Source organism: Malania oleifera, chromosome 4 (assembly GCF_029873635.1).
Source record: "Malania oleifera isolate guangnan ecotype guangnan chromosome 4, ASM2987363v1, whole genome shotgun sequence".
Lineage (NCBI taxonomy): Eukaryota > Viridiplantae > Streptophyta > Magnoliopsida > Santalales > Ximeniaceae > Malania > Malania oleifera.
In genome coordinates, this window is record NC_080420.1 from 101,410,569 (window position 1) to 101,433,546 (window position 22,978).

A 22,978-nucleotide genomic window follows, 5' to 3' on the forward strand; every position below is an offset into this window, starting at 1 on the left:
ATGTTTACGTTTACGTTTATGTTAGGTCTACCACACATCTTATGTAGAGTGTGGGAGATGGTAGTCAATGAGACTTTATGAGAGTGTCGTAGTTCCCCTGGTAGTCCGGCACAGGTGGAATAGGCCCATCGTTCTTATACTAATACCGATATTGACTTAGCATGGTCAACCAGTCATTACTAGGTCCAGCCTTTAGGCCGCACAACCCTGTCATGTGGGGGGGTAAGACATGACGATAGCTAACTATCTATCTATCCTGGGTAATAATTTAAGTATGATATGTTTATATATGATGATTTTCTAGTATAGGAATTTAGTATGTTAAACTATGATATGTTAAATCACGTTTTATTAAATTACGATAAACTGTTTATCCCTTATATAAATTATGTACTATTTAAATGTATATCATGAAAAATACTCATAATGCCACACACTGATATTAATTTGTCTCCCTTATTGAGAAGTATCTCACCCCAGCATTACAAACATTTCAGGAAATCTAGGTAGGAGAGCGGATAGAGCCCCGCAGCAGTAGAAGTAGTTTGAGCTACTTTGTCTATAGGGTAAGTGGATGAGTTAGGGTCAGATGGATTTTTGGGTGGAGACCCTAGGAGTATTTTTTAGTCTTTTTGGTGGATAACTGTATGTATATGTATATGACAGATTTAGTAGAACTCTGGTATGGTTTCTAGTATTTATGACATGTATATGATTTTATATTTTCCGCTGCTTAGATATCATAATTTTATGACAGATAAATCCCTGGTACCCATGGGTCTAGATTGATCATGACTATGACAACTTAACTGGATATTATGTATGTTATTATGTGGGGAAAAAAATGAATATATGGGAAAACAGGCAGGTTGTTACAACAACTCTCTTATGTTGCAACTCACTTGTTTTCTAATTTGACTATAGTAGGTTAATTTGCTGTCCATGAACAAAGTAATAATCAAGGTAGATTCATCCACATACATTATTGTTGGGGTGGATCTAGGAGCAACAATCACACAAGGGCAAAAATAAATAACAGAAATGAAACACCAAATTTACGTGGTTCGGTCCAACCTGACCTATGTCCATGGAGCACACACAATTCACTATAATCGATAGAATAATACAAGGAGGAGGAGGCTACTGCTACTGCTCTCTACTCAATTCTCTCTCACACACGCAACACTCTCTATTTTGCCTCACACACTCATGCACGTAGCACTTACACTACAACACAGCACCCATCGCATTTATAGCCATGGATATTTTTTTGGGGGGGGGTGGGGGGGGGGAGATACAAGTCAACCAAGGTGGGCAATGTAGGTGAAGGTGATTGACAATTTCCACCTACTCCAACTCAAAATTCAGCATAAGCAGCTGGTTAGTACAGCTACCGACGACTCCACCAGCTGCAATCTCAATAATTATTTCTTCTCTTTCATGAGCTTCATAACCTAAAATAGTCGAGTGCCCGACCACTGCCTAGTCCTTTTGACTTGAAAAAGTTAATATAGTCACTCACCAATGTTCCTTTGTACAATGGAGGATTATCATAAGATAGCAGCTCCTCTATGGGACTGCAGAGCCTGTTTGATGGCTGATGATGAGTCGAGAAGAAGCAGGCCACCGATATTCGAGGGCCGACTCGATTAGCCAAAACCCTATGCTCAGCACTTATGAACTTGTCATTAGATATCAGCTGCAGCAATCATATCCAAAAGAACCGAAAGAAGAAAACAAAATAAGTAATTACTTTCATATGTTTTGAACCATCCCAATAGAAAGAAATTGCCCTTTTAGTTGCCATATGTGAAGATTCAAGTGCCAAATGCAAAAATCAACTTTAATGAGTTGTGGAGAAGTAGTGGTGTTTGCCTGCATTAGGTCTCCAAGATTAACTACCAAGGCTTCTGCCAAGGGAGAAACATTAACCCACTGATTCTGATGAAATATTTGGAGGCCACCGATTTGGTCCTGCAGAAGGATGGTGAAAAAATCGGGGATCAGAGTGCCTGCTCGTTCCTAAAGTTCGGCCGGGCTCGGGGCAAGCGGGGTAGTAGTGACAGAAAATGGCATGCCCCGCTGCACAATCCATTTCTATCAGGTGATTTGGATGGAGCCCAAGAGCCTCTGCTAGCAGCTCACATAGGGTGTATCCCAACTCCCTAACTTTCTTCGAGTACTCCATTACGATCTCCCTGCAATTTGTGCAACATGAATCTTATCCGAAACGAGTTAAAGAATAGAATGGAATTGGGACAAAAGAAATCGAATTTATGAATTTTGTAGCTGGTTGGGATTTTTGCGTTGTCGATGCCAATCTCTTCACCGCATTGCAACAAAAACAAAAAAGCGGAGATCATATCAAAGTATCAAACAGTTTCTACACTAACTAGACAAATCAATGCCTGCAGGTTTATGAAACAGAAATCAAAACAAAAACCAAAAGTTAACCCAAAAACGAAAACTAAAGCAACTGAAACTCAAAACTAGCAAAGCAGAGTCAGCAGACAATGGCCAATGCCAATCTTTTCACGGAATTGCAACGAAAAAGGAAAAAGAAAAAACCACAGAGATCATATCAAACAGTTTCCACACTAACCAGCCAAATCAATACCTGCAGGTTTCCGGCAACTCTTCAGCGCTAGGGGGATCCGGAGCCATGATGCAGCCCAGTGTGTCTCTCCAATTGGCAGCCTTGGACTGATAAAGATCAAAATTACTGTCAAATCTTGCTTTCTTCATATCCCGCGTGTAATATGTCATCTTCACCTCCGTTGGCTGCTCGTTAAATCTGCGCACTCCTTCAATCATCTCTGGCAACACCTCCTTCCCCATCCCGTGGTTCAGTACCTGGAAAAACCCCCACGTCTCCGACGCCCGCCGGACGTCGTCCACGATGGTCTTCCGCCGAAACGCGTCTCCGCGCGCGCCGGCAAGGTCTATCACCGGAATCTGGAGGTGGGTCGACCCCGACTCCGATACTTCCTCCGGCCGCGCAGCGAAGAACTCTGGGATTTTTTTATTGCCGGCGTCGACCAGCCCCTTGACGCCGGCTTTTGAATCGTCGAAGGCCTTGATTGCTTTTGCTCTGTCATAGCACGACTCGTTCTGCGCTGAAACTAAAGCTGAAGCTTGTTGATGATGAAGAGAATCGTCCATTGACATATATGTTAATTTTGTGATGTTGACTCAGGAACTGGAAGTGTGCTTTAAGTGTTGGGATTGGGAAATTAAGAATGAAATTTGGGGCAGAAGAGGATGAGGTGAGTTGAGGATAAGATGAGAGGAGAGCGATTCGGAGAAGATGAAGTCGTATACGTGTTCTTTCTCGATTTAAAAAATTACAGAAACTAACAAGCTGTCGTATGCGACTAGTGCAAGTGTCGGCCACAGGAAAAGATTAATGTAGTTTTCAGAGTTTTTTACCAAAATATTATTAAAAAAAATCAAAAAACAAAATATGTAAGAAATTGGAAAAATTTACATAAATGTACAAAAGTCGGTTTGGGCTTTAAAAAAAAAAAAAAAAAAGTTAGCCGTAATTCTTGACTTCCAAAATAAAGAACCGACTTTCCAAAAGTCGGTTTGGGATTTAAAAAAAAAATTCAGCCTCAATTCTTGATTATCAAAATAAAAAATAAAAAAAAATTGAGAACCTACTTTTCAAAAGTCCCCCCCCCCCCCCAAAAACCAAATCCCAACCCTCCACCCAAAATCAAATAATAAAATATATATTATTTTTAATTTAAATAATAATAAAATATATGTTATTTTTAAAATTTTAAGATTTAAATAAAAATTTGTAAATAAAAAAATTAGTGTCATTTAATATAAAAAATATTTCTACCTTTTAGTTATTTTTCAAATGAATTAAAAAAAGTAAATTAATTTTTTAATTTCAAAATATTATATAGAAATGAATACAATAACAAAAAAATTGAAATAATTTACTTTTGAGAATAATAAGACAAAAATGACATCTTACTTCCTAATTACATAAAAAAAATTATTTAAAAAAACTAACTTCCATTTTTTTTCCCAAAATAGAAAATTTGTTTTTTATTTTAATTAATCTTTCCTTTTTCGTTATTCTACTTTTCTTTCGAACCAAATAAGACCAATGTACTACAACGGAATCTATCATTTATTCGACCAGCACAGCCCGAAGGGAGCTGTGTGGGGTAACATCGTTTGGGCTCATTCCATCTCCAAGAACCTCATCAATTGGGTCGCCCTTGACCCAACCATCTACCCATCCATGCCCTTCGACATAAAGGGTGTTGGTCCGGATCTGCCACCATCCTCCCGGGCATTAAACCCGTCATCCTCTACACTAAACTCGACCCCCAGAACAGACAGGTCCAAAACTACGTCGTATCCGCTAACCTATCCGACCCGCATCTCCGTGAATGGATCAAACCCGACAACAACCCCCTTGTGGTTCCCACCCTGAACATGAACACAAGCGCGTTTCGTGACCCGACCACGGGCTAGATCGGGCGAGACGAGCATTGGAGAATGGTCGTTGGCAGCTGAAAGAAGCACCGGGGAATGACCTACTTGTACCAAAGCAGAGATTTCGTGAATTGGGTCAAGGCGAAACATGTACTCCACTATACTCCGAAAATCGAAATGTGGGAATGCCTGAATTTTTACCCAATTGTGGTGCGCGGGTGGCCTGGGTTGAACACATTGGTGATGGGAGAACATATGAAACACGTGTTATAATTTTTTTATTTCATTAGATTTTTCTTCCATTCCATTATTTCATTCTAATTGTTTTTTAGTGCCTAGATTTTTGTGCAAGTTTTTTGTTTTGTTTTGTTTTATTTTTTTAATCCAAACCGACTTTTGAAAAGTCGGTTAGGTAAGAAATACTTTTAAAATTTTCCTATATAAAATATACATCAAATAATATGTTAAATAAATTTTCCATTCTTAATTATATATTAAATAATTTTTTTATGTAATTAGGAAGTAAAATGTCATTTTTTGTCTTAATATTCCCAAAAGTAAATTATTTCAATTTTTTTTTTTTGTTATTGTATTCATTTTTATATAATTTTTTGAAATTAAAAAATTAACTTACTTTTTTTTTAATTCATTTGAATAATAAATAAAATGTAAAAAATATTTTTGTATTAAATGACACTTAAAAATATACTTTTTATTTATAAATTTTTATTTAAATTTAAAAAAATTTATGATTCCCACTTTCAAGGGGGGAGGCAGAAGTAGAACTAGGGGGATTTGAAGTAAAAAAACTCATTTATTTGGAGCCACATGGATCTGTCAGCTCACCTCCGCGCATCCCACGCGGGACTCACACGCCAACGGCCATGAATTCCACTCTGCTTCCTATTCGCCAAGTGGGAATTCGTGGGCGACCTAGTTGATGAGGTCCTTGGAGATAGAGTGAGTTCAAACGATGTTGTCCCACACAGCTCCCTTCGGGCTGTACTGGTAGAAGAGATGATAGATTCCATTGTAGTACATTGGTCCTATTTGGTTAGAAAGAAAAGTAGAATAACGAGGAAAGGAAAGTTTAATTAAAATTAGAGACAAATTTTCTATTTTGGGGAAAAAAATGGTAGTTAGTTTTTTTAAATAATTTTTTTTAGGTAATTAGGAAGTAAGATGTCCTTTTTGTCTTATTATTTTCAAAAGTAAATTATTTCAATTTTTTTGTTATTGTATTCATTTTTATATAATATTTTGAAATTAAAAAATTTACTTTTTTTAATTCTTATGAAAAATAAATAAAATGTAGAAAATATTTTTTATATTAAATGACACTAATTTTTTTTTATTTACAAATTTTTATTTTAGTATTATTTAAATTAAAAATAGTATATATTTTATTATTTGATTTTGGGTGGGAGGTTGGGATTTGGTTTTTGGGGGGGGGGGGGGGGGGTGACTTTTTAAAAGTAGGTTCTCAATTTTTATTTTTATTTTTTTATTTTGACAGTCAAGAATTGCGGTTGAATTTTTTTTTTAAAGCCCAAACCGACTTTTGGAAAGTTGGTTCTTTATTTTGAAAGTCAAGAATTGCTGCTAACTTTTTTTTTTTTTTTTTAAAGCCCAAACCGACTTTTGAAAAGTCGGTTGGGTACATTTATGTAAAATTTTCCAATTTCCTACATATTTGTGTTTTTTGATTTTTTTTTTTTTAATATTTTGGTAAAAAACTCGTAGTTTTCAGGGACAAGGAAATTTGGTGAATTTTTTTAACAGCCAGTTTAGTTTTGAAAAATAGTTTTAATTTTTTATTTTATTTTTAAAAAAATTATAAAAATAATTTAGTTGACTTTTTATTTTTATAACATTGGCATGAAGCAAATAAATAAAAATAAACAAGTATGACACTATTTATTTGTGAAAAAAGGTTTTATTTTTAATTTTAAAATTTTCAAATAATTATAAAAATCTTACCTTCTTTTTAAAATTTTTAAAATTCATAAAAAATTTAAAAATATTTTTTTATTATTTTTCTAAAATTTAAACTCTTACTTTGCACATGGAAGCATGAGATTTAGATCTTGGATTTTAATTTATCTTAGTATTCTATATTGATAGGAAAACCTATAACTTGATTTCATAGTCATGAATCTACTTTTCCTTGTTCTTCTTTGTCTCGTTCGGAACTTAAAAAATATTAAGAAAAGAAAAGGAAAATATATGTTTGAAACTTGGAAAAATCTCAAGGAAAGTAAAAAAAAAAAATGAACGAATTCATTTTTTTCATGTATGGTTATCAAAGAAAGTAAAAAAGAAAACAAAAACTATACCAAATCAATGAATAAAATTATGATTTATGAATAATTTACATTTAATTTTTCTTAATTTTTAACTATTTTAAAACAAATTTCCATTTGTAGTAGTATTTGGTGTAGTGGTAAAATACTCTAAAATATTCTAAGCACACTCACAACTCTTATAATCAAGAAAAATGAAGTTTTTGAGTGTATGATAGTAGTATAGGTTAAAATATGATTTTGGAATTTTGAGATAATTTTGCCTTAATGATTTTACTAAGCTTTACTAATTTTTGCAAATAAATTTGTATACATAGGCAAGGGGCAAATTATGACCGTTAGGGACTCTGGGTATTATTAAAAAGATTTTAAACATGTTTAATATTTTAATCCAATTTAACCCCTTTTATCTAGGTTAAAAATAAAACCAACCCAAGAGTTTCAGGTGCCTAAGCCTAAGTTCAGCTAACCGAATAGACACAGCAATAAAAGGCATTTTCATGATTCGGGTGCCTAAAAAAATGTTTGGTTTGCTGAATGAGGCGATTCCTTAAAAAGACCGCCTTTCGGGTGGTCGGTCTGAAGTTCGGTATGCCGAACTGACAAGTTCGGTCGCTCGAGGGTAAAATGAGCATAATGTTCATGCCCCTGAGTTGGTGGGAAAGGTCCTGACATAGGTTCAGTCGACCATGGATGATGCGTGTATTTTAGTTCGGTTTGTCGAACTCAAGTCAACATGTTGACCAGTCCACGATTCGGTCAATTGAGGCAATTTGAACTGTCAGGTTTGGTCGCCCGACCACTCACAAAATTTGGTTCTTTCAGTCCAATTATACTTCAATTAATTCCCCTGATAAATTATGTGATATTGGGGACCTACTGCACTATGTGTAGGAACCTAAAGTCCAACTAAGATTATTTGAGCATACCTACCTATCATGCATGATACAACTTATTACAAGCCATATTGAGGTGCAGTCCATAATTAAGTTACAACCCGAAATGAAGAATATAAAAAATAATTACAAATACAACACAATTTTCTTCATTCTTCTGTGTGATCACCATACACCATCATGATATAGCTTTCTACTCGAATACACGTGTAAGGTGAGCCTGCATGCAAGCCTCAGTACAAACATTAGTACCAAATGTATTTGTCTTTATCAAAATCGGGATATGACCAACTAGGTCAACATCCTAAGTGTAAATCAAACAGTAGTAGGCAATAGGCAGATTGAAGAAGTCAAGGCTTCACTTTCAGAAAACTGGTAAGATAATCCTCAAGCATTATGGCAGAAGGCCATGCCTGATGCTGACATCACTCTGAAAGATCCAGACACAATCATTCGTAGTAAAGGGATCGCTTATCCTAAATTAATGATAGAGGAATTTGAGAAACATATTCCAGATTTATTAAATATGGGATTAATTAGGCACAGTCAAAGTTAGCAAGAAGTGCAGCTTTCATGGTCATGAACAACATTGAGCAGGCAAGAGGCAAGGCGAGAATGGTAATTGACTATAGAGAACTGTACAAAGCCACAAAGGACGATGACTATAAACTTCCTAATCAAGAGTTGCTAAGGAACGAGATTAGGAGAGAAAACCCGACAGTGTATTTAAATTTGATCTTAGGTCAGGATTTTTGCAAATTAAGATTGAAGAGGATGTCATAGGTCTTACTGCATTCATGACACTAGTAGGCCTTTATGAATGGTTAGTAATGTCATTTGGATTAAATAATGCCTTAGGAATATTCCAAAGAAGAATGGACAATACATTCAATGGTATGTCACAATTTGTGGCCATATATATTGATGATGTCTTAATATTCAATAGGAATACGGATGATCACTATAACATTTAAAGCAGGTGGCTCAAGTGTTTATACGTGAAGGAATGGTGCTCTCAGAAAGAAAGACTATCTAGGCAAAACCAGAAATAGAATTCTTTGGATTAAGAATTTGTGGAAATGGAGAGAGGAGCTCCAACTGCGTATAGCAGAAAAGCTATTACAATTTCCAGATGAACTTCTAAACAGAAAGCAGTGTCAAAGCTTTCTAGGAATTCTAAATTATGTAAGAAAATTTATCCGTAACCTTGTAGATAAAGCCCTACCAATCCAAAGGAAGGTTTCTAGTAAGAATTTGTGGAATTAGGAGGAATGGGATACTAAAGTAATTAGGATCCTTAAGGATGAGATTCAGAATCTACCTAGATTAGAATATCCAGATGGGACTGAATCAGAAATTATCCTAGAAACCGATCCTTCTCATATAGTTTGGGGATGTGTTTTAAAAATTAGAAAAATTGATAAAACAAAACACCTTAGCAAATATTGGAGCGGATGCTTCAATGGCGCAAAACAAAACTACCTAGTACATGAGAAAGAACTTCTTGCTGTAGTAAAGGGTATTCGCATTAATGAGTTGTTTTTATGAAAATTAGAACAGTTAGTTCCTATGTAAAGAACTTCAAGGGACTAACACTAAGACGATTGATGCAAGCTAGATTAGTTAGATGGAGAAATGAGCTTCAGTATCCAAAAGTTAGAAAGGCTAAGGAAATATGCAGCGAAACAGTGGAAAAATGGATTGTGACTCTAGAGACTCAGAAAGAGACTCTAATAAGATTAGTTTAGATCTCTAGGAAGGAGGAACTAGTTTAGTAGATTTACTGGGAATGACTCCAGAAATATCTAAAATAAAAAAGAAAATATTAGAAGAAATTCTAATTCACCCAAACACTCCGCGCTTCAAGAAGAATTTCAGGAATATTATCGAAATGGTAGAAGAATTGGAAGCCATTTCAAAAGACCATAAAGAAATTGACAGAGAAAAATTTGCTAAAATAATTCATCAGCAAATAATGGTCAGAGTAACGGTAACAAATAAACTAGAAAAGAGTTTGTTCATCTCTAGATCTAGAGACGCAGAGGAATTTTGGGAATTTAAGAAGTATCGGAGAAAGACTGGACTTAGAATCTCTAAATTTCATATTCCTAGCGATCTACTACATGATCTCTTTATGGTAGCTCAAAGAGCTTTAAGAACAGAAGAAAAAGAAATCTTTGAGTTTAGAAAGATCGGAGCCATTTTTAATTGGTTGCCACCCTTGGTGTGAAATGTATTAAATTTTGCAGATCCAGGAAAATTATGGTGGGTAGGTTATATCGAACCAATCTAATTAAGAACTGGCAAAATCCTTTTTTGGAATCTCTTTCGAGAGAATTGGAGAGATGACACAATTTCAACTTTTATAGAAGAAGAACTAGATGAAATTGATTGAGACAATTTTTATAAGCACAAAAAATATTATGAAATTATTCAAATTATTTGGGGAATTTATTTTTTAGAAGCTAGGGTAGCTTCAAATTGTGTCATTGTTGTAGATTTTGAAATGTTGGTAGCTATTGAAGGAAGATTCCTCCAATATTCAAAAGACCCCCAATTAGCATATCAAGCCATTGAAGAACAGAAGCTGCTTGGTCAGATCAGAGATTGGAATTTTCATCTACCATCGGTTCAAGCGATTCAGAATGAACTCAAATAGGTATTGACAGAGTTAGCCAATTCCAACAACATAAATAAGGGAATAATTGGAGCGCTCGAAGGACTGGAGCACTCAAGTATTTTTGAAGAGTGAAGACCAACTGTCAGATACTAGTCTAGAAAAGTATCATATTCCAGACTGGATGAAGCAGACTAATTGATTTGGTTATATCAAGCATCTTTTCTTTTTTTAAAGTAAAGTAGGGTATTGATTGTCGTATACGTAAAGCAAGCATATTTCTTTTCTTTTATAAAGTAAAGTAAGGCATTACTTGGCGGATACACAAAGTATGTTAGAGATGAGTCAACAAGATATGTGTTGTCATCTCCTTTAAGTTATTTGTTTTATTGCTTTATGTCGGTATCAAGTCAGCATCTGTTGGATGAGAAAACATGTTGTGCTTATCCTTCCTGTAGCTTGCCTATATAAATTAAAGGGAGATTCGACCCTTTGTTCGGAGAGAGCAATTGAGGGAACTCAATTAAATAAACACTTGTTTTTTAAGAATCTTTTTTTATGTGAATTTCATATTTGTGGGTTGAAGTCTTGTTATAGCCTGAGCCCGAAGGACGCACGGAAGCATCGTTCAGGCACCTTACACTGCTGCAACAATCGATACTCCAGCCTGAAATCCTTTTAACATGCTCAAAAGACAGCACTGCCAATCACAATTTTCAAACTAATATTCATCATATTGTAATGTTCTTCATTCAATTCCCAACATATTTCTAAATTCAAATTAATCACCAAATCAATTCTATGTTTCTTTTTAAATAGTACATAAGGTATTATTACAAAAAATATATATAAGATAGTATCTTATGCACTTTGGGCTTTGATGATTTTGCTTTATTTAAATTCAGAAGAAAGTACTCAATATAATTTTATTTGTCGTAATTCACACAAATCCAAATTTTAGGTTTAAATTTCACTCTCGAACATAAAGTAAGAAATTAAAAATCTAACAAAATTAAAATAATAAAAAGATGTTTTTTTAAATTTTCTCACAAATTTATAAAATAAGAAAATGAGGTGCCATTTTTGTAATTATTTAAAAATTTTAAAATAGAAGATGAAATTATTTCACAAACAAATATTGTCAAAACATTCTATTGTTTTTTCTTTCTTCATTTCTTACATACAAATGTTGTGAAACTCAAAAAATTAACTAAAATTTGGTAATTTCTTTTAAAATAAAATAAATAATAAAAATTAGTTTCTACAAAGAACAACCCTTAGGCTTTCTTCACTTCTCTTCTTTGATTCACTTAAGTTGAAGGGAAAAAAAAAAAGGTAAAAAGGGGTTATTTTTTCTTTTTATCAAATTGGAAAGAAATTGAGAGAAAGAAGAGAAATTATATGAAAGGCTTAAGACTTTTTTTATTTTTTTTAACAAAACATAAAAATTTTAATTTATTTTTAAATTTTTAAATTTTTGTTTTTAAAAGGTAGAAATGAAGATTTTATTTAAACACGCAAGATAGTTTTTCATTTTTTATTTCTAAGTTTTAATGTAATTACAAAAATGATAATTTTGCTACATAAATTGAAAAATTTTAAAATAAGGTAACATTTTTTTAATTATTTGAAATTATTTTAAAAAATAAAATTATTTTTACAAGAAAATAGTGTCAAAATTAGTTGCTATTACTCATTTCTTTTCATACAAATGTTGTAAAAAAGAACAATTAGGTGACATTTTAGTACTTTTTTGAAAAACTAAAATGGAAAATGTTATTATTTTTTTAGAACTAATAGATCCTTACGCACGCCCTAATCAAACTTTAAAGCATATTCTTTTAAATAATAACCAAAACCTTTATATATATATATATATATATATATATATATATATATATACACACACAGACATATATATATATTTCTCTCCATTTTCTTTTATTAAGTCAAAAAACAAGTGGATTACTTTGAAACGAATTGGTAACAAATAAAATGAAAAATTACATAACAAATATGTAAAATTATAGAGCATTTATTTCTTTCCATTAATTTCCATTCCCTTTTCCGCCTCCCAAACAAATCAACTCTCTAATTTCCCTTCTCTTATACTCACTGAAACAGTTCATCAGTTCTTATACATCAAACTCGCAAAGGAAAAAAAAAAGGAATTAATAGAAAAATTCTTAAACAAGTCTAAGAACACAACTTAACCTAAGAGAAAATAGTGAGTAAGAATTTAATATCTTTGAATTTATAAAAAAAAAAATGGTTCATGATTGCATAAATTGGCAGAAAATAATTCATATAGCCGATCCCACTTAGTGAGACAAATGATTGGTTTTGTTGTTGTTTAAGTCTAAGAACACAACTGTAGAGATTTAAAAAATTATAGTAATTAAATAATAAAATAAATGAGAGAAAATGATTTTTCAAAAATAGGTTTCAGCAGGGTCTCGTCGATGAGGGCGGAGTGCTCGTCGACGGGGATGCATGTCTCATCGACAAGACATTACCGAGAGGGCTAATTTCAGGGACTGAAACTCATCGATGATGAATAAGTGTTCATCGACGAACTCCCTTCTGGACTCGTCGACGAACTCCCTTCTGGACTCGTTGATGAGGTGACATGGCTCGTCGACGAAACCACGTGGCAAGTCACTTATAAATATGCAAAACAATGATTTTTGACGAAATTTCAGTCTCCCTTTTCCTTTCACTCTCTAGGTTTCAAATTCTCTACCTTCTCTCTACATTTCCGGTGTAACGACCTCAAAAATCTTAATATAAAATGAAACATAATAAATAGAAAAGTCAATATGAACCCGTGGGTAACGAGGACACCTGTCATCCACAGCGGAAACCTACGCAGCAGTAAATATAAATTACATTCTCAAAACCGTATTATACATAATACACCTAATACCAGAGTTGACTACATCACCAAAATATTGTATTTATATACAATCTCCAAAATATCAAAATAACCCTAGGATCATACAAAAAAAATCTCCTGATCCTAGATCAACACTTACCCTTCTAGTAGGGAAGCTCAACTCACTTAACGGCGGTATTGACCCGCCGGTCTCTCTGGGTTTCCTAAAAATTATTTAATGTTCGGGGGTGAGACACTTCTCAGTAAGGGAAAATAAACTAAATACAGTTGTGTGGCAACATGAACATTTAAGGCAATTATACATACACAGCACATTTCATATTTCTAGAAACGCTCATCGTATCATACTAAATAATCACATACTTTCATATTTTCTAATAAATCATATCGTACATAAAACATCTGTTATAACTAATAATACTGAAAACATACCTAGGATGAATAGCTAGCTGATGTCATCTATTACCCCTCATGACGGGTTGTGCAGCCTGAAGGTGGGACCCGACAATGGCTGGCCGACCATTGCGGAGGCAAAAATTTCTGTAAGTACGATGGGCCCGCCACGCCCTGATCCGAACTATCAGGTGGACATCCACACTCTATTGAAAGCTACATCGACTATCCATCTCCCACCCCCTCGTGGGGTGGTTAGAACCAATAATCATATATATCTGTTCTATAAGCTACGATACTGAGCTCTCGAACTAAACTAAACTAACATCCGGGTTCTGATAACATATAATACATGATAATATAACATCTTTCATAATTTCATAAACACAGCCTCGCGCCGAAATCATTTCATAAATACGGCCTCGTGCTGAACATTTCATAAATACGGTCTCGCGCCGAACATTTCATAAATACGGTCTCGCGCTGAACATTTCATAAATACGGCCTCGTGCTGAACATTTCATAAATACGACCTCGTTCCAAAATCATTTCATATATATCATTCTGAAAATAAATCAATTATCATATATTTCCAACATTATTTGTACTATAACATTTCATATTCCTGAAAGCATACTTCATTCATAACAAAGTCATATCGTAATACATTTCATGTAAAGTAATATTTATGCCACACATTTGTTGTATAAAGCCATACATTGCGTTCTAAAAATCATAATTTCTGGCATCTCATACATATATACACATTTCAACATAACAACGGAATTTTCCCAAACGTGCATTTCCTTTGTAATATACATATATAATACATGCTTTTCTGAAAATAAATTTACTCATACATAATAATAATTTGCATGAAAAATAACTACTTTAGTTTATTCTTTTACCTGGCTACTGAGAAAAGTCTCTATAAATTCTAGACTCACACTCGTAGGATTTCCTGATCAATATCCTGAAAATGAAAACTCCCAGTACTAAACTTCAGTATTTTCCCGTGTATATCATTTCGTATAACTACCGTAAGACCAAATTTGGCTTAAAAATCTTTACCTCAACTTAGGGATGATTTTCAACAGAGCTCTACCGACGATTCGCTTCGGCAGATTTGGAGAGAACTTCCCTAAGAGCGTCATGGTGGCTTCAGATCCTCGAACTGGAGGAAATCCGACCCGAAATCGAAGGGAGAAGAGGAGGGAGCCGAAGGGAGAGAGAGAGAGAGAGAGTGAAAGATTTCTTAATTTTGAAGTTAAAATCCGCGTTTTTGATTTTTATAGGTCTGGATTCGTCGACGAGACACATCACTTCGTCGACGAGTCTCGTAGAAATTTCATCGACGAACCTACACCTTCGTCGACGAATTTCAGACTTCCCCAAAACCTTTTCTTGGTCTCTTCTCGTCGATGAATTTCATCTTCGTTGACAAGGTTCTCTTATACCCTCGTCGACGAATCTCCTGTGTTCGTTGACGAGGCCCTGATAATTTCCCTCGGTTATTCATTCCAAAGTGCAATGTCGTCAACTTCCTCTTTCTGTTACTATTTTCATTTCCTTTCCTCTTTATTATTTAAATCCCATTATCATTCGGGTTGTCACATTCTCCCCTCCTTATACAATTTCGTCCTCGAAATTTACTATTCATATAATTCATCATCCCTTATTAGGCAAAATGGTCCACTTGTTTTATTACTTACCCTCGCTTATGGCGGAGGAATACCGTGGTTACAATTCAAGTTCTGGGAGATTACACGAACCAAAACAAAATTTTTCCCCAAAACTAAAATACCATATACTACCTAAAACATTACATGTACCTGCAAAAGAAATATTACATATTTACTCACATTTCTTAATTATGTATGAACTTCTTGGAATAATTGTGAGTATTTCTGTCTGATCTATACCTTGAGTTCCCAAGAAGCCTCTTCTATTGCATGATTCCTCCATAGAATCTTACCAGCGGAATCTTCTTATTACGTAGTTCCTGTTCCTTTCGGTCCAGAATCTGCACTGGTACCTCCTCATATACTAGCGAATCACTGAGCTCCAACACACCATAGCTGATAATATTAGAAGGATCTGGGACGTATTTCCTCAACATGGATACGTGGAATATGTCGTGCATCCTGGATAGTGTAGGTGGCAAAGCTAGCCTGTAGGCCACCGGCGCCACTTTTTCTAAAATCTCAAACAGACCGATAAACCTAGGGCTATGTTTACCTTTCCTACCAAACCTCATAACTCATTTTAACGGAGCTAACTTCAAAAATACATGATCACCTATATCGTACTCCAAATTCCTGTGGTTATTGTCGGCATAACTCTTCTGTCGACTCTGAACTGCATTGATTCTATCCCTGATGATTCGAACTTTATCATACGCCTGTTGTACCAGCTCTGGTCCCATAACTCACCGCTCACTCATCTCGTCCCAATACAAAGGAGTTCGACATCTCCTACCATACAGTGCCTTAAACGGTGTCATGCTATTACTGGATTGGTAATTGTTATTATACGCGAATTCTACCAGCGGCATGAACTGAGTCCAACTACCCCCAAAATCTAAAACACATGCTCGGAGCAGATCTTCTAGTATATGTATCGTCCTCTCAGTCTGCCCGTCTGACTAAGGATGGAATGACATACTAAAAGATAACTGAGACCCTAAAGCTTCCTATAAGCTTCTCCAAAATCATGACGTGAAACGCGGGTCTCGATCTGACACTACAGATACCGGCACCCCATGAGAATGAACTATCTCCTGGACGTAAATCTCCGCTAAACGACTGAGGGAATAACTGATCTTGATAGGGAGGAAATGGGCGGTCTTAGTCAATCAATCTACTATTACCCAAATCATATTCTGGCCATGCGATGTCGACGGTAGCCCTGAAACGAAGTCTATGGATATATGATCCCACTTCCACTCTGGGATAAATAACGGCTGCAACTGACCCGCTGACCTCTAGAGCTCAGCTTTTACTTGCTGGCACGTCAAGCATTGGGCTATATACTCGGCAATCTCTCTCTTCATACCAATCCATCAGTAAAACTCTCGCAGATCCCTGTACATTTTTGTACTACCGGGATGAACTATAATACAATGATCTGTGAGCCTCCTCTAGAATAGTCTTCAAATATCAGTATCGGTAGGAACACATAATCTAGTACAAAACCATAGAGCTCCGTCGTCTGCAATGCTGAATTCTTCCCCCTGATCACTCTGCACTTTGTCCATCACCTCTACTAATTCTGATTCTTCTTTCTGAGCGGCTTTAATTCTTTCCTGCAGAGTATGTTGTACCACTAGACTGGCGATACATACTGGAAGATTAGTCTCTATCAATTCAATGCCTAGTCTCTCTAGATTCATCATGATCGGACGCTGGATCTCCATAGATGCCAACGCTGATTCCCCAGACTTTTTGCTCAGTGCATCAGCTACCACATTTACTTTCCCTGGGTGGTAACTGATAGTACAATCAAAATCTTTAACTCTAACCACCTTCTCCGTATCATATTCAATTCCTTCTGAGTGAAGAAATACTTTAAACTCTTGTGGTGGGATAAAATCTTGCACTGCTCGCCGTACAGGTAATGCCTTCAAATTTTCAATGCGTGTACCACTGCAGCCAATTCAAGATCATGGATAGGGTAGTTTTTTTCATATTCTTTCAACTGTCTAGACGCATACGCCACCACCCTGCCATGTTGCATTAACACATAGTCAAGTCCTTTCAAGGACGCATCACTGTAGATAGTATAGCCCTCACCCCCTGATGTGATGACTAATACTAGCACTGTGACTAGCCTCTATTTCAATTCTTGAAAATTTTGCTCACAGCTGTCATCCCATTCAAATTTAGCATTATTCCTAGTTAGTCATGCCAGAGGTCCTGATAAAGCTGAGAACCTCTCAATGAAACGATGGTAATAACCAGCTAACCCCAAGAAACTCCTGATCTCCTGTACATTCCTTGGTCTAACTCATTTCACAACCGCATCAATCTTACTAGGATCTATAGAAATTCCATCCCCTGAGATAACATGCCCCAAAAACACAACTTTTTCGAGCCAGAAGTCGTATCTACTAAATATAACTTCTTCTCCCTGAGCATCTGCAAAATCTGCCTCAAATGTATCTCGTGCTCCTCATAGGTCCTCGAATAGACCAGTACATCATCAATAAAAACAACTACAAACTGATCTAAATATGGATGAAAAATCATATTCATAAAATCCATAAATATCGCAGGAGAATTCGTCAGACCAAATGGCATAACAAGAAACTCATAATACCCATATCTGGTCCTTAAGGTCGTCTTTAATACATCTTCTGCTCTAACCTTTACCTGATGGTAGCTTGACCTGAGATCGATCTTGGAATACCCTCGTGTACCCTGGTGCTAATTGAATAAATCATCGATATGGGGTAGAGGATACTTGTTCTTAATTGTTACTTTATTAATCTCCCTGTAATCTATACACGTCCTCATAGACCCGTCCTTCTTTTTCACAAACAGTACTGGAGCTCCCCAAGGAGATACACTAGGTCATATGAAGCCTTTATCAAGAAAATCCTGCAACTGAACTTTCAGTTCTGCCAACTCTGCTGGCGCCATTCAGTACGGTGCTTTAGAGATCGGCGTTGTACCTAAAAGTAGATTAATAAGGAAATCTACCTTACGATCAGACGACAAACCTAGTAATTCATCTGTGAACATATCTGTAAATTCTTTCACCACAGGCATATTGATAAGCTTCAATTCATTTTCTGACATTTCCTTCACAAAAGCCACAAATCCTAGACAACCATTGTAAAGACCTGCTTAATTAATTGATTTTTTTTCCCACTTTAATAATTATCATAGTCTAATACCATAACATTATCCTAAGCAGCGAGAAGCATAATCATATAAACAAAACCTAAACCATTACATACAATACCAAAGTTCTGAAATGTTTTGCAAAATATACAACATAACTATATCCCCAAAAATTGCCCTCAACTAGCTAGGGTAATACAAAAATGCTCTTAAAAATGATACTCACTCTATGTCAGGGCACTACTAAAGCCCTTCTATTTGAGAGCCTGATCTGCTCGCCTACCTGGATCACTTGAAAAATATATCAACACTGGGATGAGCCAACGCTCAGTAAGAGAAAATATGCTATTACTACTGTGTGGCAAAGAAGCTACTACATATCATGAAATCTGTTTCATATAAATATGAATAACTGAGTACAAAAGTACAGTACAAATAATAAAACACACCACCCCTTTTCCCTATTGCTTAACATATCAGTATTATGGTTATAATTCAAAATACTTCTAGTGTATATAGTAGGATCCCTGTTTCTGTAAATCAATACGTAAGTAATAGTAATTGAAACTGTTCCCTGTGGCTATCTGTATCATGACATGCCCCTCATGATGAGGTTGTGCGGCCCGTAGGCTGGATTTACCCTAACTGGCCAACCAGGAATAAATCACTGAACTTCGTCAGTCGACCTGCCCACCTCAACCCATATCTAGATGGGGAGCCTAATCTCTTCAAGGGCCTAGGTGGTCGACCGTACCACGTATATCTGAATAGGTGGTTGCACTCATATAGTAACATAGTATCTATAGCAACGGTACCGTGCTCTGTAGCTGCAAGTCCAACAGGGTCTGATATCATATAATATATTTTTATATACATGTCTATCTGATTTACCATGATTCTGAAGTACTGAAATAACCATGATTCTGCATAACGTACTGGAATCTGAATAATCATAACATGGAACTGCATATTCGTAATACTGGAATTCATGTTATCATGGTACTGAAATTCATAAGATAATGGTACTGAAATATCATAAAATCATGGTATTGAAATTCGTATAATCATGGTACTGAAATAGGTATAATCATAATGCTGAAATTCGTAAAATCATGAAACTAAATTCATAAACATATCCCCGTATCATATACATAATCATAAGCCACACCATACTAAAATACATAATTTTCATAAATAAATAAACTGCATAATATTTAGAACTTTCCTAGCATAGCATATTTCCCTTACCTTATCTCTGAAAAGCTCCTACTGTACTCTAGTTTGATACCAGGACCTCCTATAAAACACCCTAAAACCAATATTTTCCAGAACTAAACATCAGTATTTTCCTACCTACATTATTTCCTATAATTACCATGAGGCCAAAAGTGGCTAAAAGGGCTTACCCTGAATTTGAGATGATTTCCAACTCTGATTTCCCAATGATCCGCTTCGGTAGAAGCATAGAGAACTCCGCCAAGAGAGTCGTGGTAGCTTCGGATCGTTGATCCGGTGACTGGTGGGGCCGAAAAATGAAGAGAGAAGGGAGAGAGAGTCGTAGGAGAGAGAGAGAGAGAGAGAGAGGCGAGATAAATGAATAAAAATCCCGTCTTTCTACTATTTATAGGGCCAGGTTCGTTGACAAGACCCTGTGTTTGTCGACGAGCCCTTCACAAAATTCATCGATGAGGCCCTGTGTTCGTCGACGAAATTCAGAGCAGCCCGAACTACCTCTCGGTATTTTCTCGTCGACGAAGCCCTGTGTTCGTCGACGAAATTCTGAAGGCCTTCGTCAACGAGATCCTGTGTTCGTCGACGAAGTCTACGACCTCCTTCTGTTTCTGTTTCTATTTTCTCTCCCTCTAATATTTAAAATGCTATTATTTTTCAGGTCACTACATTCTCCCCTCCTTATAAAATTTCGTCCTCGAAATTTACTATCTAAATCTCTATCTATACTTCCATCATTCCATAAAGAAAAGGGTCTACTTATTTTATTACCTATCCTCACTTATGGCGGAGGAATACCGTGGTTACATGATTGGTTCTAGGAGAATACAACCATAAAAGAAAATCTCTCCCAAAACAAAATACCATCTACTAACCATAATCAATACATGTACCTGCAAAAGAAAACTTATCTAACTACTATACCTCATGGAACAACTGTGGGTATCTCTGTCTAATCTGCTCCTTGAGCTCCCAAGAGGCATCCTCTATATCATGGTTCCTCCACAAAACTTTAACTAACGATATTTCTTTAGTGCGTAAAATATGAACCTTTCTGTCCAAAATCTGTACTAGAGCTTCTTTGTATGCTAATGAATCCTTGAGCTCTATCTCTGCATAGCTAATGACGTGGGATGGGTCTGGGACATATTTCCGTAACATGGCAACATGAAACACGTCATGAATACTAGCCAAAGCTGGCGGCAAAGCTAGCCTATAGGAAACTGACCCAATTCTCTCAAGTATCTCAAAAGGGCCAATATACCTAGGGCTCAACTTGCCCTTCTTTCCAAATCTCATAACTCCTTTCAAAGGAGCTATCTTTAGAAAAACATAATCACCTACTCCAAATTCCAGTTCCCGGCGGCGAGTATCTGTATAACTTTTCTGCCGACTCTGCGCTGCACTGATCTTGTCACGAATAAGTCGGACTTTATCACATGCCTGTTGAATTATCTCTGGACCCAAAACTCGCATTTCTCCTACCTCATCCTAGAAAAGAGGAGATCTACATCTCCTACCATATAATGCCTCATAGGGTGCCATGCCGATGCTAGCCTGATAATTGTTATTATAAGAAAATTCAACTAGCGGCAAGAATTGAATCCAGCTACCTCCAAAGTCTAGCACACAAGTACAGAGCATATCTTCTAATACCTAGATGTTTCTCTTAGTCTGACCATCAGTCTGAGGGTGGAAAGCTGTGCTAAATGTTAACTGAGTCCCTAGTGCCTCCTGCAAACTTCTCCAGAACCGTGATGTAAAACGTGGATCACGATCCGAGACTATGGATACCGGCACTCCATGGGATCGAACAATCTCTTGTATATATATCTCTGCTAACCTATTCATAGGGTAGCTGACTTTAATAGGCAAAAAGTGTGCTGTCTTCGTCAATCTATCAACTATCACCCAGATGGCATTCTGACCATGCAACGCCGGCGGCAGCCCAGTAACGAAATCCATGGATATATGGTCTCACTTCTACTCGGGAATGAAAAGTGGCTGCAACTGACCAGCCGACCTTTGGTGCTCAGCCTTAACCTGCTGGCACGTCAAACACTACTGTACAAACTCTGCTATCTCCCTTTTCATGCCATTCCACCAGAAAGAATCTCGCAAATCCCTATACATTTTCGTACTGCCAGGATGAACAGTGTATAGGGACCTGTGTGCCTCCTCTAAAATCGTCCTCTTGAGGCCATCGTCTGTAGGCACACACAATCTGGTGCGAAATCTCAAAGCCCCATCATCAGAAATACTGAACTCCTCCCCTTGACCGTCCTGAACTCTGGCTATAACCTCCACTAACTCTGGATCATCTCTCTGAGCAGCTTTAATCTTCTCATACAACGTGGACTGTACAACCAAACTGGCCATAAATGCCTGAGGATCATTCGCCACTAGCTCCAAACTGAGTCTCTCTAAGTCCATCTGAATCTGATGCTGAACTATTGCTGCTAACTGTGTTGAGTCTTTTGATTTACGGCTCAAAGCATCAGCCACCACATTTGCTTTACCTGGGTGGTAACTAATGGTGTAGTCATAATCCTTGATGAGTTCCAACCACCTCCTCTATCGCATGTTCAGCTCCTTCCGCGTAAAAATGTATTTCAAGCTCTTATGATCATAAAATATTTCACACCTCTCACCATATAAATAATGCCTCCAGATCTTCAATGCATGTACCACCGCAGCCAATTCTAGATCGTGAGTAGGGTAGTTCTTCTCATATTCTTTCAACTGTCAGGACGCATATGCTACCACCCTACGGTGCTGCATCAGCACACAACCGAGTTCTTTCAAGGATGTGTCACTGTAAATAACATAACCATCGCCACCCGATGGAATCGTCAGAACTAGTGCAGTGACGAGTCGCTGCTTTAATTCCAAGAAGCTCTGCTCGCACTCTTCATCCCACATAAATCTGGCATTTTTCCTAGTCAACCGCGTAACAGGACCTGACAAGGCTGAAAAACCCTCAACAAAACGACGGTAATAACCTGCCAGTCCTAAGAAGCTCCTGACTTCCTGCATGTTTCTTGGCCTAGCCCAATTTACCACTGCGTCAATCTTGCTGGGATCCACTGCAATACCATCCCCTGAGATCACATGGCCTAACCACCTTTTTTAGCCAGAATTCACACTTGCTAAACTTAACATAAAGCTTTTCCTCCCTGAGAGTTTGCAACACCTGCCTCAAATATACCTCATGATCCTCAAAACTTCTCGAGTACACCGGTATATCATCAATGAAGACTACTACAAACTGATCTAGATACTAGTGAAAACTCTGTTCATTAAGTCTATGAACACAGCCGGGGCATTTGTCAGCCCAAACG

At 36.5% G+C, this 22,978-nt stretch overlaps 2 pseudogenes; one reads left to right on the plus strand and one right to left on the minus strand.

Moving 5' to 3' along the window:
- Window positions 1-1,054: 1,054 nt before the first annotated feature.
- Window positions 1,055-3,293, minus strand: LOC131152990 (1-aminocyclopropane-1-carboxylate oxidase homolog 1-like; annotated as a pseudogene).
- An 830-nt stretch (window positions 3,294-4,123) lies between these two features.
- On the plus strand, window positions 4,124-4,731 carry LOC131153909 (beta-fructofuranosidase, insoluble isoenzyme 2-like; annotated as a pseudogene).
- The last annotated feature ends 18,247 nt before the right edge of the window (window positions 4,732-22,978 follow it).